Source organism: Malaya genurostris, chromosome 2 (genome assembly GCF_030247185.1).
Source record: "Malaya genurostris strain Urasoe2022 chromosome 2, Malgen_1.1, whole genome shotgun sequence".
Taxonomy (NCBI): Eukaryota; Metazoa; Arthropoda; class Insecta; order Diptera; family Culicidae; genus Malaya; species Malaya genurostris.
Genome location: NC_080571.1, coordinates 122,495,905 through 122,509,160, shown reverse-complemented (window position 1 = coordinate 122,509,160; position 13,256 = coordinate 122,495,905). Strand labels below are relative to the sequence as shown.

Genomic DNA, 13,256 nt, shown 5'->3' with positions numbered 1-13,256 from the left:
TTTTTACGAACCAAATCCCAAATACCGTAAACTTTTTTTACGAACTTTTTACTTTTACTTTTTACGAACCTCCGTTTAGTTCGTAAATGGAGGTTTCGGTGTAATCACCGGGTGCACTATCAAAATTTCACAACACGAAAGTGTAACGAAATTACTCCAGATTTGTTTTCTTAATAACTTTTTCCTAATTCTTTCATTAAAATCAACCGAATCTATAAATAGATCCTGTTGCACGTTTGCTAGCTTCAGTTTATGATAATCTATGAACGGATCTTCGTTAAGCAAGTGGAACAACACTCGGTATTATTCAACTGGTGCTTCAGTCAATAGCAAAGTGATTGCATCATCCAGCTTCTGGTCGTTTGCATTGGAGCAAAAAAAACGAAAAGTGGACAACGATGGGAAACAATCTACAAGATCAACAATTCTAATTGCTCTAAATGTTATCTAAAGAACTATTAAGATTACTTTCTTCGCAAATCGAAGGTAAAAATCATCAGTTTAGTGCAAATCTAGAATAATTGGATTAGCTTCATGCACTTTTCGTTGTGCGAAATTCGTTCATGAAAAATATTCCGAACAGTGTTTAATATCGTAGAGAAGTTCACAATTTGGCCCTTCTGAATGCCAGAAATTAATCCCGCACAGCATTTTGATAGTTTCTTTCAATGAAGTATGCAAATCCGAAATGAAATAATCGACATCAACATAATGTGTATGAAGAAGCAATTAGAATCTCAGAACGCTGATTTTACCCATGACAATTAAACTTTTATGAGGCAACGCATGGTCTTGTATAAGAAAAAAATCACGTAATGTGAGTTAGTTTCGCAGCAAGTTTGGCCTCCAACAGAACTTACCGAAAATATCGTCCTATTGTTCGTCGCAATCGACCATTACATCTGAATCGATCTTAGCTCTGGTATATAAGGCAAATTCCACTCTATAGTTGAGTGATGCTACTGTTGCTCATTCACTTTTTGGTCGAATTGAATACCGAAAGAATTACTTGTCGGAACTCTCACTTTAAAAAAAGAGTTTGTGTCGTATCTCTAGCCATGCAATTACTTAGTGCACTAATGAATTACCTGTGAAGTCTGTTAAAAGAAGGTTACATTCCGCATTAGAATGAAGTATTATGACTTTTAATTTTTCAACTTTTTTTAGTATTCGTTAAATTTCCTGATTCTCGATTGACTCTTGAAATCGCCATTTCACAACCACGCATAGCTATTTTTCTTATTTTTCATATTACAGTCATCCTGGTTAGCCATCTGATGAAATCTAATTCTTGTTAAGGAATTTGTTTCTTAGAATACAGAGTATCGGAAGCCCTGATTTAAATAGATCCATCACTTTCGAATACATAAAAGTTTTCGTTTCTAGATATCGCACCGCGTGGATTTAGGAAAATAGTTTAGCCAAGCAACGAACACGTTTGAGTCTCAGAGTGTTGCATAAGAATGATAGAATCATGAAACTATTCCAAATGTTGCTCTGCAGTAAATTACAAGTCTCGTGTCTAGCTCATGCTACAGTTACAACACTAAATTTAATCGTCATCCATCGGTTATTAATGTTCCTTGAAACATAGCAGAAATTTTTGCTGTTCTGGACCTGATAAAATAGTAATAGTTTCCACGTGATTCGCACTCCGATCATGCACATCCACAATACGAAGCAGTGCCAGTATTTATACCAGACAAGGATGCGAGAGGACGTTCCAAACCCAATGAAAGTGAAACTTATGAGATTGGTGATGCAGAACGGAAAAAAAGCGAACTTACATTGCAAGTATAAAACTGTTCAGTGAAATAACACCGAAACGAAAAACTCGCGCCATTAATAAAGATTAGAACGTAAATTTATTATCATTTTTATCAGTTTACCTATATTAAATTCTACACTCAGCTACTGTTACTGCTACCGAGGCCAACATGGTCGTTACAGTATCGAAGCCAGCAAGCAGGACACACTTCTTCCATCTTTATTTCACTAGACACAAAATAATCCGATCTGAGTTCTCTCTTCTTGCTATAAAATGCAATACTAAAGCTTGGAGAAGGCAAAATATCACAACTGAAAATCGTTCCACAGTGTCCGTTTCAGTACAGTAAACTAAAGTGTTATCATCAAAAACTTCACTACTAATTGTCATTAGCAATATGAACGCATGTTCCTGTTACGGCTTGTTTCAACGACCAGTAGGTTCGATTTCCTGTGTTCTCAGCTATCTATGTCAGTAATTTTGGATTATACCTTGAAGAGAGGAAGAGAAAATATATTCCCCACAAAGATCTGTACCGAAATTGAGCAGGGAGGCGAGAAACTCAAAGGATGGTACCTCATGAAGATTTGTCGTTATAGAATTAGCTTTAATTTTCCCTTTCCAAGGCATGGTAAACACCTGAAATTTTCTGAATTCTTTTGTTGTGTGAATATTTTATGCAGATCGCACAACGCTTGTGGTCTGGCTTTCAATGAAATGGGATTCTGGTGGATTCCAAATTAGTTGGGTATGCCTTTAGAGATCTTCAGAGCTCAAGTTACACTACACTTCCCACGTTAGTAAGCAATTATTGTGAAATCGATGACTGGAAGCTGCTAGTGTTTGAATCATTGAAACAATTTCATTCACATAAGACAATTGTACGTATATACTATTCATTAGACGATATATTATATTTTATTCAGTTTAGAATAAAGACTGTCCCAGAAAGTATGGACCCAACCAAAAACCGCTGCCATTTCGCAATGGTTCAGAATCTGTCAATTTTTTTGACTGCGTCCTGTTGTTTACACTCTTCTCTACACACTTAAAAAAAACCCTGTGATTTTACATCTTATTAGATGCACATAAATGGAGCGTCGCAGCTCACGCAAATTTACGTGGAAGAACATTTAATCACTTGTGCAGTTGTTTATTCGTTTTCATTAGTTTGTTACGAAATGCGTGGACTTTCAGAAGAACAACGTCGAAGAATTGTGTACAAATGGTGCACAGAACGCGGACTGTCACTGAGAAAGATAGCAAAAATGGAAGGAGTAAGTGAAAAAGCCGTGCGAAATGCAATCAACAAGTTCTGTGAGGAAAACACCTTTGAAGATAAACCGAAAACGGGTGGGAAAAAAGGTCAGTTGGATAACTGAAGGCGTTCGAACAAAAGAAGGAGGTTTCAGGTCGGGATGTAGCCAAAAAAGTGGGCACTTCGAAGTCAAATGTTCTTCGTGCTAAAGAACGTTTGAATCTTCGATCCTATAAGAAGTAGAAACAACCAAAACGAAACAAGAAGCATCGATCAGGCCGAGTGTTCGAAAGCTACAATACGATTCTTGCTGGAAATTTGAACTGCATAATCATGGATGACGAAACCTACGTGAAACTCGATTACAAATCCTTTCCGGGACCACAGTTATGGTCTGGCAAGCAATTTGTAGCTGCGTTACAAAAACGACTTCTACATATGATTCGAAGCCACAAGTATCCTGTTGTCTTCTGGCCAGATCTTGCTTCTTGCCACTACTTGAAATCAACGGTAGAATGGTATACTACCAAAAATGTCACTTTCGTCTCAAAAGAAATGAACCCGCCAAATTGCCCACAACTTCGACCAATTGAGGAATTTTGAGCATAAACGAAGGCACATCTTAGGAAACATGTCTCGGCAGCCGAAACCATTCAACAGTTTGAATAAGATTAGAAAAAAGTGTCAAACCATGTCGCCAAGAAGTCTGTACGGAATGAGGAACGTTCGCAAGAAGGAGCGCCAGCTAGTCTACAATGGCTAAGTAGCAAATGTTGAGAATAATATTCTGTTGTTGTAGTCTAATATTATCAGTATATCGAATAAAATTTGAATATCTAACACTTGTGAATTATTTACAGCGAAATCAAAGTGCGTCCATACTTTGTGGGACAGTCTTTATTAGCGTTGGCTCTAAAAAAACAATGTAAAAAAAATTGTTTCTAACGCACAGGAATCCAACGGTTTTTTTTGATAAATTAACGCTCTCGAGTTCCTTTGGAGTTCCGGGATAATAGAGTATATTTTTATGTTATGATAATACACCATGATTAAAAGTTCGTTGTTGGGTGTTTCTAACGCACAGGAATCCAACGGTTTTTTTTTTTGATAAATTAATGCTCTCGAGTTCCTTTGGAGTTCCGGGAGAATAGAGTATATTTTCATGTTATCCATTTGAACTGATTTAGCTGAAATTTAAACATAACGCACTTGACGTTGTTGGGTATAACTTTAGGCGTGTTTCTGCTACGAAAGTAATCTTTGCAACATAAATTCAGGCGTTATGTTTTAAAACGAAGATTTCAAATATGAATTAAATGGAATATTGCGATGAACGTATTTTGTATGCGTTTTTAACTAATCATTACCAATTAAAATATTATGTTTATGACAAACGACGACGCCTAAAATAACGTGTTTACTTGCGTTAATTGCTCCAGTTTTCTGTTTCAGAATTTCAACACTTAATCGAACTGCATGAAAACACATGTGTGAATCAAAACTCCTAAAAAGAAACACTATGTCGAATTCTTGCAAATGCCGCGAATTGATATTTCGTTTTACTTTTTCAAAACATCGTTTTGCAAAATCGTCTTATTTAAAGTATTTAGGTGAATCAATACAGATTATGATGCTATATGAATGAATATGAATGAAGAAGTTACAGCTAAAACAATTTACAGATATATTCGAAATTTGAATGATGTGTTACACATGAATTGTTTATTTGATTGCTATATCTACAATTATTACATGTACATGTACTGAATTTTTTTTCAGTGTTTATTTTTTAAGAGTGCCCAATCGATTCCCTACAACTTCTTTCTGGACGCCATTTTTGTACAATTAACGGTTTCCGAGTTACAACGATTTGAAAAAGGCAATTTTCGTGATATGCAAAAATACATACGCCCTTTTTAAAAATCAGTCGTGAGTCGGATTGACCTCTCCATCGGTTCAAAACTTATGGTTTGCCATACTGAAGCCAAGTGCAAAGTTTCATCCAAATCGTAGAAGGTCGAGTCTGATGATCTGTTAAGCATTTCTGGAATTGCTCAGGTAGAAAATTGGAGTTACGAGTTTTGAAAGAAATACATTCTTCAAGTAACACATTTCCGAACCATGATTAATTTTCATGGGAAAAGACTTATTGCTCATAGTTTCATGAGAAGTTGAAATGGTTGGCTTCATGATTTTCTAATCATGACAGCATTAACGGATTTCTCTCCGTGTATAATTAGTTATTGAGTTATATCCATTCGTAAAAAGTGCAGTCCAACAAAAACATCCTGTATTTTTATTTAATAACCAGTCTTCAATAGAATTCGATTTCGTGCAAAACAAATGGTTTGCATTACTTAAAACTTGTACAAAGTTTTAGTCTGATCGAAATCTATGAATTATGATGACCTTTTATTTATTTGCTCTCATATCAACATTAATTCTAAGTAGGATCTTCAGGACTAACAACTTATTCATAAAGGGGACGGGTATAGCTTAATAGTTAAGTCAATACCTTTCACGCAGCCCGCCTGAGTTCTTTTCTTTATGCATCAATCCTATTATATTTCACTAATAGACTTGCTGATAATAGCTCAAAGTGGTATTTGAATACTGAATTATCCGTTTAGCGGTTAAAATTGAACTTGGCGGTTCGTATTGAATATACCGAAACACCTGATCGGTAAACCGTACTAATGGCAAAGGACCCTTCATCGATTTCCCGATTCCAAGTATGCAAATCTTTTCGCACACATTCATTTTTCTAGCAACGTGGATAGTATTCAGTCGATGTCGTTTTATTGGCAAATGCCACTATAAACTCTTAGTATATCATAAAAAAGAACTTGTGAGCACTTAGTTCTTTCAAAATGAACAAAATATAACATTTAATCCGCTGATGGGTGCTTACAACACACATTGGAGGACAACAACGTAGCTATTCAGCATGAATTTGTTCGCTTCATCCGTCGTAGTCTTCCTAGGAGGCTTCGGTACAACCTTACCAGCTATCGGGAGCGATCTTGACTAGGTATTCGTTCGTTGAGAAACCACGGTCTCGATTTGATTGTTCCGAGTTGTAACTAAACTCAAACATTTTTTATTTATTTATTTGTCGTCAATCAAAAGTAGACCACAAGGAATGTGTAATCGTATGTGTAATTAATGTTCCTAACTGTTCCCATCAATACTATTACTATCATTGCATCATTTATATAGTCCTAATTTCATACTATAAACCATAACTATACGGTATTTTAAAAAAAATTCTTTTTGTTTTGTCGACCCCAGAACAAAAAATTCGAAGCAAAATTTTTCAGTGTAAGTTGGTTTAATTTTTTAATGGCCCACTACAAACAAGACATTTATCGCCCACACAAACCCAATTTCACAAAACTTTGAATTAAAGACAGTTTCTATCTGAGATTTTGTCAGGTATGATGGAACTAGCATTCTATTAATAAATATAAGACATTTACTAAAAAATAATTACATGGAAGAATATGAGCCACAAAAGTGAACAGAGATTGGCTAGAGAACATGCATGACTGATTTTTTATGTATCTGCTTGAGAAACATGCACCACTACAACAATACTCAATTAAGATTCGTTAGGTTCAATTAAAATCCCGCATATCTTGACATACAACGGCACACACACTCAAGTGCTCACATTAAGTCTGTCTGTTGTGTTACACTTAGAATGAGATGCGAAAGGGAATCAGTGCCTGTACCTAGTATGAACTGAAACATAGGGCGACCAACTACACAGCAAAGATATGTTGTTAAACCAATAACAAAGTTATTCGCAGATCCCTGGCAAATTATTTGTCAGTTTCCTTGGGAGACACACATCAATTATGCTGACCACATTTCCACATCCTAGATCCCGTTCGTCCCACGGAGCTTCGAAGAGAAGAATAGAAGGAACAACACAAATCACCACCATCACTTGCACCACCAGTAGGTATCAGTTGCCAAGATGAATAGACTATGCTGGCACATAAAAAAAACTATTAGCATGCTTCTCCCCTACACCGTCTGCCGTTTATTTTTCATACTCCACACAAGGAAAATGGATGGGCGGAAAACCGTACTATGGCTGAATCACGCAAACCGACAAGCATCACCAGCGCAATGGTTCGTAATTCGTAATAGCACAGATGGAGCAGAAGCCTGCATTCGTTCTCGTATAGCATCATTGAGTTAGCTCCACACAGCAATGTCAGTCATAGTCAGACAAACAACTCAACTGACTTTCCATCAATCATCATCGTCATCTTCATACGAACAGTGTGCTCTAACGTCATCTCTCCATTAATCCTACTTCCAAAAGCACACAAGAGCAATATAGGACTAAACGGTGTTCCGCTTTGATTGTTTAACAAACTGTGGATCCGTTATGCATTGTGTCGTGTTGAAGTTAATAAATCGCGGACGCTTTCAAGCCTTCAGATTTTACGTTTTGGGCTATATTGAAATAATTATGAATCAACAGGTGCACCATAGATATTATTGCGTTCGGAAATACAGGTCACTTGTAAAGAAATTCGACAGAAACGAAATCATTTCCTTCTGAGTTTTGAAGTACGTTGAAGTCTTCCAAGTTATATATATAATCTATGACTATAATATAAAACGTGATAAAATAAATTTAAATATTCAAAATAGGGTTTTCGAAGTTATTCTGCAACGTGCAAAAATTTTGAGCCGCAACAGTTCGTTATTCCTATTTCTCGAGCATTCAATGCCACAAATAATAAAAAAAATCTAATGCGTTAGCACTAGTACTTACAAAGAACTACTAGACAACAGGTATATAACAGAACGGTGGTATTTTGATCAATGTTCGTAAGTTTACAGATTGCTCTTCGATCCACACATTAATTATGGAAGTCTTAAATTGTGAAGCATCAAGCTAAAGCAGAACAACATATCTATCGATCCAGTATTCGTACTAACGTAGAATTTTCGAAACCGAAGTCGAACGAGAAGCAGACCAACAATTACTTGACTATGATTTATGACGTAACGGATACTTATTGCAAGCGATCCTCCATCGGAAGAGGTGAAGGTTTCATTTAGCGCTACATGATAGTAATTTTATTGATCTTTTCGCATTTTCCTTTTCTCATATAGGAAGGTTATGCAATCACGGTGAAAACGAACTGTTGAACCGAGGTCATGTACCATTCGATTCAGCTCAACATCATATACCATTCGACTCAGCTCAACGAACTGAGCAAATATATGTGTGCGTGCGTGTAAAAATAAGCACTCACTTTTCTCGGAGATTGCTGAACCAATTTTCACACTTATATTCAAATGAAAAGTCTTATAGTCCCATAGCCTATTATTGAATTTGAATTGGATCCGACTTCCGGTTCCAGAGTTACAGGGTAAAATGTGCAAATTAATGAAAAAATGTGCACTCAGATTTCTCGGATATGGTTTAACCTATTCCTACAAACTAAGATTCGGATGAAAGTGCTTAACGATCTTAAAAAAATAGAACATTTGAACCAGATCCGACTTCCTGTTCTGGAGCTACAGTACGATGGGCGAAAAATTTTCAATTTCATGAGTATTTTTGTTACAAGCGATGGCAAAAACAGATGCAAATCTCATGAAACTGGCTTCTAGTTTGCACTTATTAGTATTATTGCACTTGCACTTATTAGTTGATAGATATATAAACTTAATTCGACGCTACTGGGACCCCGTTTCCTTTTCCGGAAGCACCGAAAGTAGTAAAGAGAAACTCCAAAAGATGAACTCAATTCGATTTCTCAGCATGATTTAAAATAAAGCTCTCGTTGTCTCGAAAGCTACTGTTCAATTTCGTTCGAATTCGTAATTACAGGGCAATTAGTGTCAAACCTTTCAAACCGTCATATAAAGTAACGAAGAAAAACAGGTACGCAGAAAACATAACGCCGCACACGAACGATGCACACAGCGTGCGGTGTTCGATTTCGAACACGCAGTAAAGAAAAGCAAAACCAACACCGAAACTCGAGTCCATCGGCACCGAAAACGCATGAGCACATGAAAAATGATAATGCTTTATATTGTATAATTAATCTATTGTGTTTTTGTAAATGAAACATCGACAACGACCTGCATGTTTATGATGAAACATGTATTCGTAAGCCCGAAATTTTCAATCGCCTTTGAATTAACGTGTTATGATGATTGTACAGCAATTTCTGTAAAAATAACAATCTGTTATTTCTAATAAGAATCATCGGAATGGTGTTCAAAATACATATATTCAAACATTCTTAGAATTTTCTGACGATTTTGATCAAACTAATGTTTTATTGAACCAGAAAAGTCTCGAAATAAATTTTTCTTAAATAATTACCAATGTGGCAGCGATGGTAACAGTGAGTGCAATAGAAAATGGTTCACGCAATGTAATGACTTATATTATCTAAATAACAGGCAACATTAACATGTTAATATTTCGGAAAGAAATGCTATACACTCTTAGAAAAAATGAAATTTACGCTTGACGTAAACTCAAGTATGCCGTAATATCTTCGGTGATGACACAATATTACATCTACTAACATGTAAATATAAATTTTGCGTCTGAATCGATGTAAAATTCAGTTAAATTAATTGTGAAGTTAATGATATGACTTATCTTTACATGCTTTGTATTGTGAATGTAGGTGAATCGGGACGCTCCTTTTATGTGCATCTAAAAAGATGCAACATTTTTTAAGTGTGTAGGTTTTGTTTTTTATGAGTTTAAATCTTCCACACACTTAAAAAAATCCCTGTGATTTTACATCTTATAAGATGCACATAAATGGAGCGTCACAGTTCACGCAAATTCACGTGCAAGAACATTTAATATTGTGTCTAAAATTCCATGACATGAAATTCGGTGAAATAAAAAAAGAATACTGATAGCAACCGCCGCGACTTGAACCGAGAATCATTGGATCGCAAGTACGTTAATCGTTAATCGACTGAGCTAAATCGACATAATGTTAATCGACTGAGTCACACATGCATGCATCTGCTTGGCTGGTAAAAGGTGCATTTAAATTCATACAGTCGCACCTGTTAGCAGAACGCAAGTTACAGTCGATACCAGTAAAATTCAAGCTCATCTAACATTAAGTCATTACAAATGAAATTTTCCGTCATTTGACAAATTCGGTCTTTATGAATTACATCGTATGAGGAATTAAGTCGCCTGTATTATTCAGAATTTTTTGGTGTGTAGTTGAATAAAACAACAATGCAGTTATTTTTGTAAGCCATGTGCTAGAGTTGCAAGAACAAGTTACTCAAGCGGCAAAAAAACTATGAGAGTAACTATGATGAATTTAACTTTTCATTCAATATCTTAAAAAAGTGATGTCAGGTCTGCTATTTTTATCGCGAGATGCAAACCGAATACAAAGTATCTGATTGGTTTTTGTTTTCTTTGTTACTGTGATGCTGTATTTTTGAAACTTTCATGATAATACCTGTCTACAAGTTTTGTGTTCCTTTCAAACAGATAAATCTTGCACAACTTTTTTGCAAGTTCTGAATTTTATATCATTGTTTTTCTGAAACTGAAAAAAACTACACACACTGACCTAAAAATTCACGAGGCAACCGAAACTATGCGGATTCAGCAGAAAAAATACATTATACAGCAAGGTTCTCAATTCGTCTTATCATTTTTTGCCTTCCTGAGCATCATTTCGGTAATTTTTCGTCTACAAGAGATTTACAGTAATTTCCATGTATATTGTGATCGATACAACTATGACAGCCGGTTGGAATTTTTTTGAAAAGTTGCACAATTATTATAGTTACTCCCGTTTTACATGACGATGTGAAAATTTTTACAGAACTTCTGTAACTGCTAGTGAAACATGAACAAGTTGGTGATTTGCTGCACAATTGTTTTAGATGTACTTAAAGTTGTTCTACAGTGATTTTTTCGTTAGTATTATGAAACTTGACAGTGATAATTTGCAAAACAGTTTTTAATATATTTAAAAATCTTTCTGAACATATCTAACATAAATAACAATTCTAAAACAATTGTAGAACATTTAGAAATTTCAATAAGCTATATTTGCTACTTGGGTAAGACAATTGTTCGAATTAAAGTTCAGTCACGGTTAGTATGTTTGGTTATAAGCTAATAAGACCTGCATGCTAGAAGAATTTACTAGCTATTGGGAGTACAAATTAGTTCGGTCCGTTTTCAAAAAATATCCCTGGCTGTTATGAATATTGCACAGTAACAGCTGAATACGATAGTTTCAAGAGGTTAGACATCTGTCATTAATTGCTTCAAGTTTTTAAAAAAATCTTTGCTTTCCACTGTGTTAATTATGAGCAATCGTTGTGTTAGTTTTCTGTTTTAATTGGAAGAAAAGTGCAGCTGAAGCGCATCGAATGAGTGTGGATGTTTTTTGTGATAGTGCTACAACTGATAAATCATGCAAGGTAGTCGAAGACGAGATGTGAAGAAGCAAATGGAACTTTTATTTGTTAACATAGTTGGTACCAGATTTTGCCAGACTTTTTCTTCCGAAAGAATCAGAGTTTAGTTTTTAGCACTTGGCTTTTGAATTTTGTTCAGTGACAGTTCTGCTTCGGTCGGCATATGGAGGCTTCTTAACAATGCATCTCTCTAACTATTTGCAGAGAATAGGTAATAACTGATACTATCACATTTCAATCTGCATAGAAAAAAAACTATCGAAAAATACAGAATTGTTTTGTAATAATTGAAAGAGAAAGTAAATAAAGAGAAACTGTTATTTGCCCTTATGACATTATCTAATGTTCATCGAAAAATAATGTAAATCCATCTCAAATCATCTAGTTAGAAGCGTTTAGAATTGCGGTAACCTTAAGACTGATCGTCGAAAATTTAACAACCAGTAGATTTGAAAACATTTAACTCAAACGAGCATAGCAAAAGTATTTGCTATTCATAATAAATACTTATATTAAATTGGAATGAATTGACTGAAGTTTGAACGTGTCAATCAGAGCACGTTAACTAGCTTGATGATTATTGTTATCGATACTATTTCAAATCTCTACATATGGGTATTTTGGAATGGGTTTAACGAGAAGGTTTCAAACATTGATGTTTCAAGTTTCTATTAAACCCACACGACATCCACTTTTTCGGGGTTATTGCAAATTCTTACAATATTATTACTTTTGGAGCGGGTATGACGAATTGATGTAAAAGTAATGATTTGAATTATTTTCAAATCTAAGATGGCGACATTCTGGGTTGTCAAGGAGGATTTGAAAATTGATATTCAAGTTACACTCTTATAAAATTTACTTATGTAATTTACGCTTCAAGCATACCGTAATATCTTCGGTGATGACATAATATCTACTAACACGTAAAAAAGATTTTGCGTATGTACCGATGTAAACTTCAGCTGAGTTAACTGTGAGGTTAATGATATAACTTTTCTGTACATGCTTTGAATTGTGAATGTAAATGAATTGCGACGCTCCTTTTATGAGCATCTATTAAGACATTTGGTCAATAGAACGGCGTCGACTGGGTGCTATCGCCTTCTGCGTTAGTAGCAGAATGAGAGGGTGCGAAATGGCTTGTAGGTTGAAGCCCATCCTAAAGTGCAGTGTTTATCATAGTATATTACAACATATAATTGTGTTGTTTATTACATCATGTATTATTATTATTATTATTATTAATATTATTATTATTATTATTATTATTATTATTATTATTATTATTATTATTATTATTATTATTATTATTATTATTATTATTATTATTATTATTATTATTATTATTATTATTATTATTATTATTATTATTATTATTATTATTATTATTATTATTAGAAGAGCGTAACTTACACTGCGACATTACCTGTTATATTGTATCATAGCATATTATTTCATATATTATCGTCTTACACTATTTTATGTTATTATATACTATGTTGTATGGTATTATACTGCATTGCATTATATCATATTATATTGTATTATATTATATTATATTTTATTATATTATGTTATATTATATTTCTATTATATTATGTTATATTGTATCGCATTATGTTGTATTATATTATATTATATTGTAGGGTTTATTATGAGTAGTACTACGTATCTCTGCGCAAAATATAAATTTGTTTTCCTTATAAGTTATCATTTTTAAAGTAACTTTCAACTAAATATCAAGGTCGTCACAAGGTGAGC

The 13,256-nt window shown here is 34.5% G+C and overlaps 1 protein-coding gene across 2 annotated transcripts in view; it reads right to left on the bottom strand.

Annotated features, from left to right (window-relative positions):
- Positions 1-13,256, bottom strand: part of LOC131430270 (uncharacterized) — a 65,701-nt gene that overhangs the window by 23,863 nt on the left and 28,582 nt on the right. Inside the window, exon 1 of one of the 2 annotated variants that reach the window (XM_058595100.1) lies at positions 6,761-7,006. The exons of the other annotated variant lie outside the window; for it this stretch is intronic. The gene's annotated coding sequence lies outside the window, so the exon portion shown is untranslated. Of the gene's footprint in view, positions 1-6,760; positions 7,007-13,256 lie in introns of those variants that run through there. 2 annotated transcript variants of the gene reach the window in all.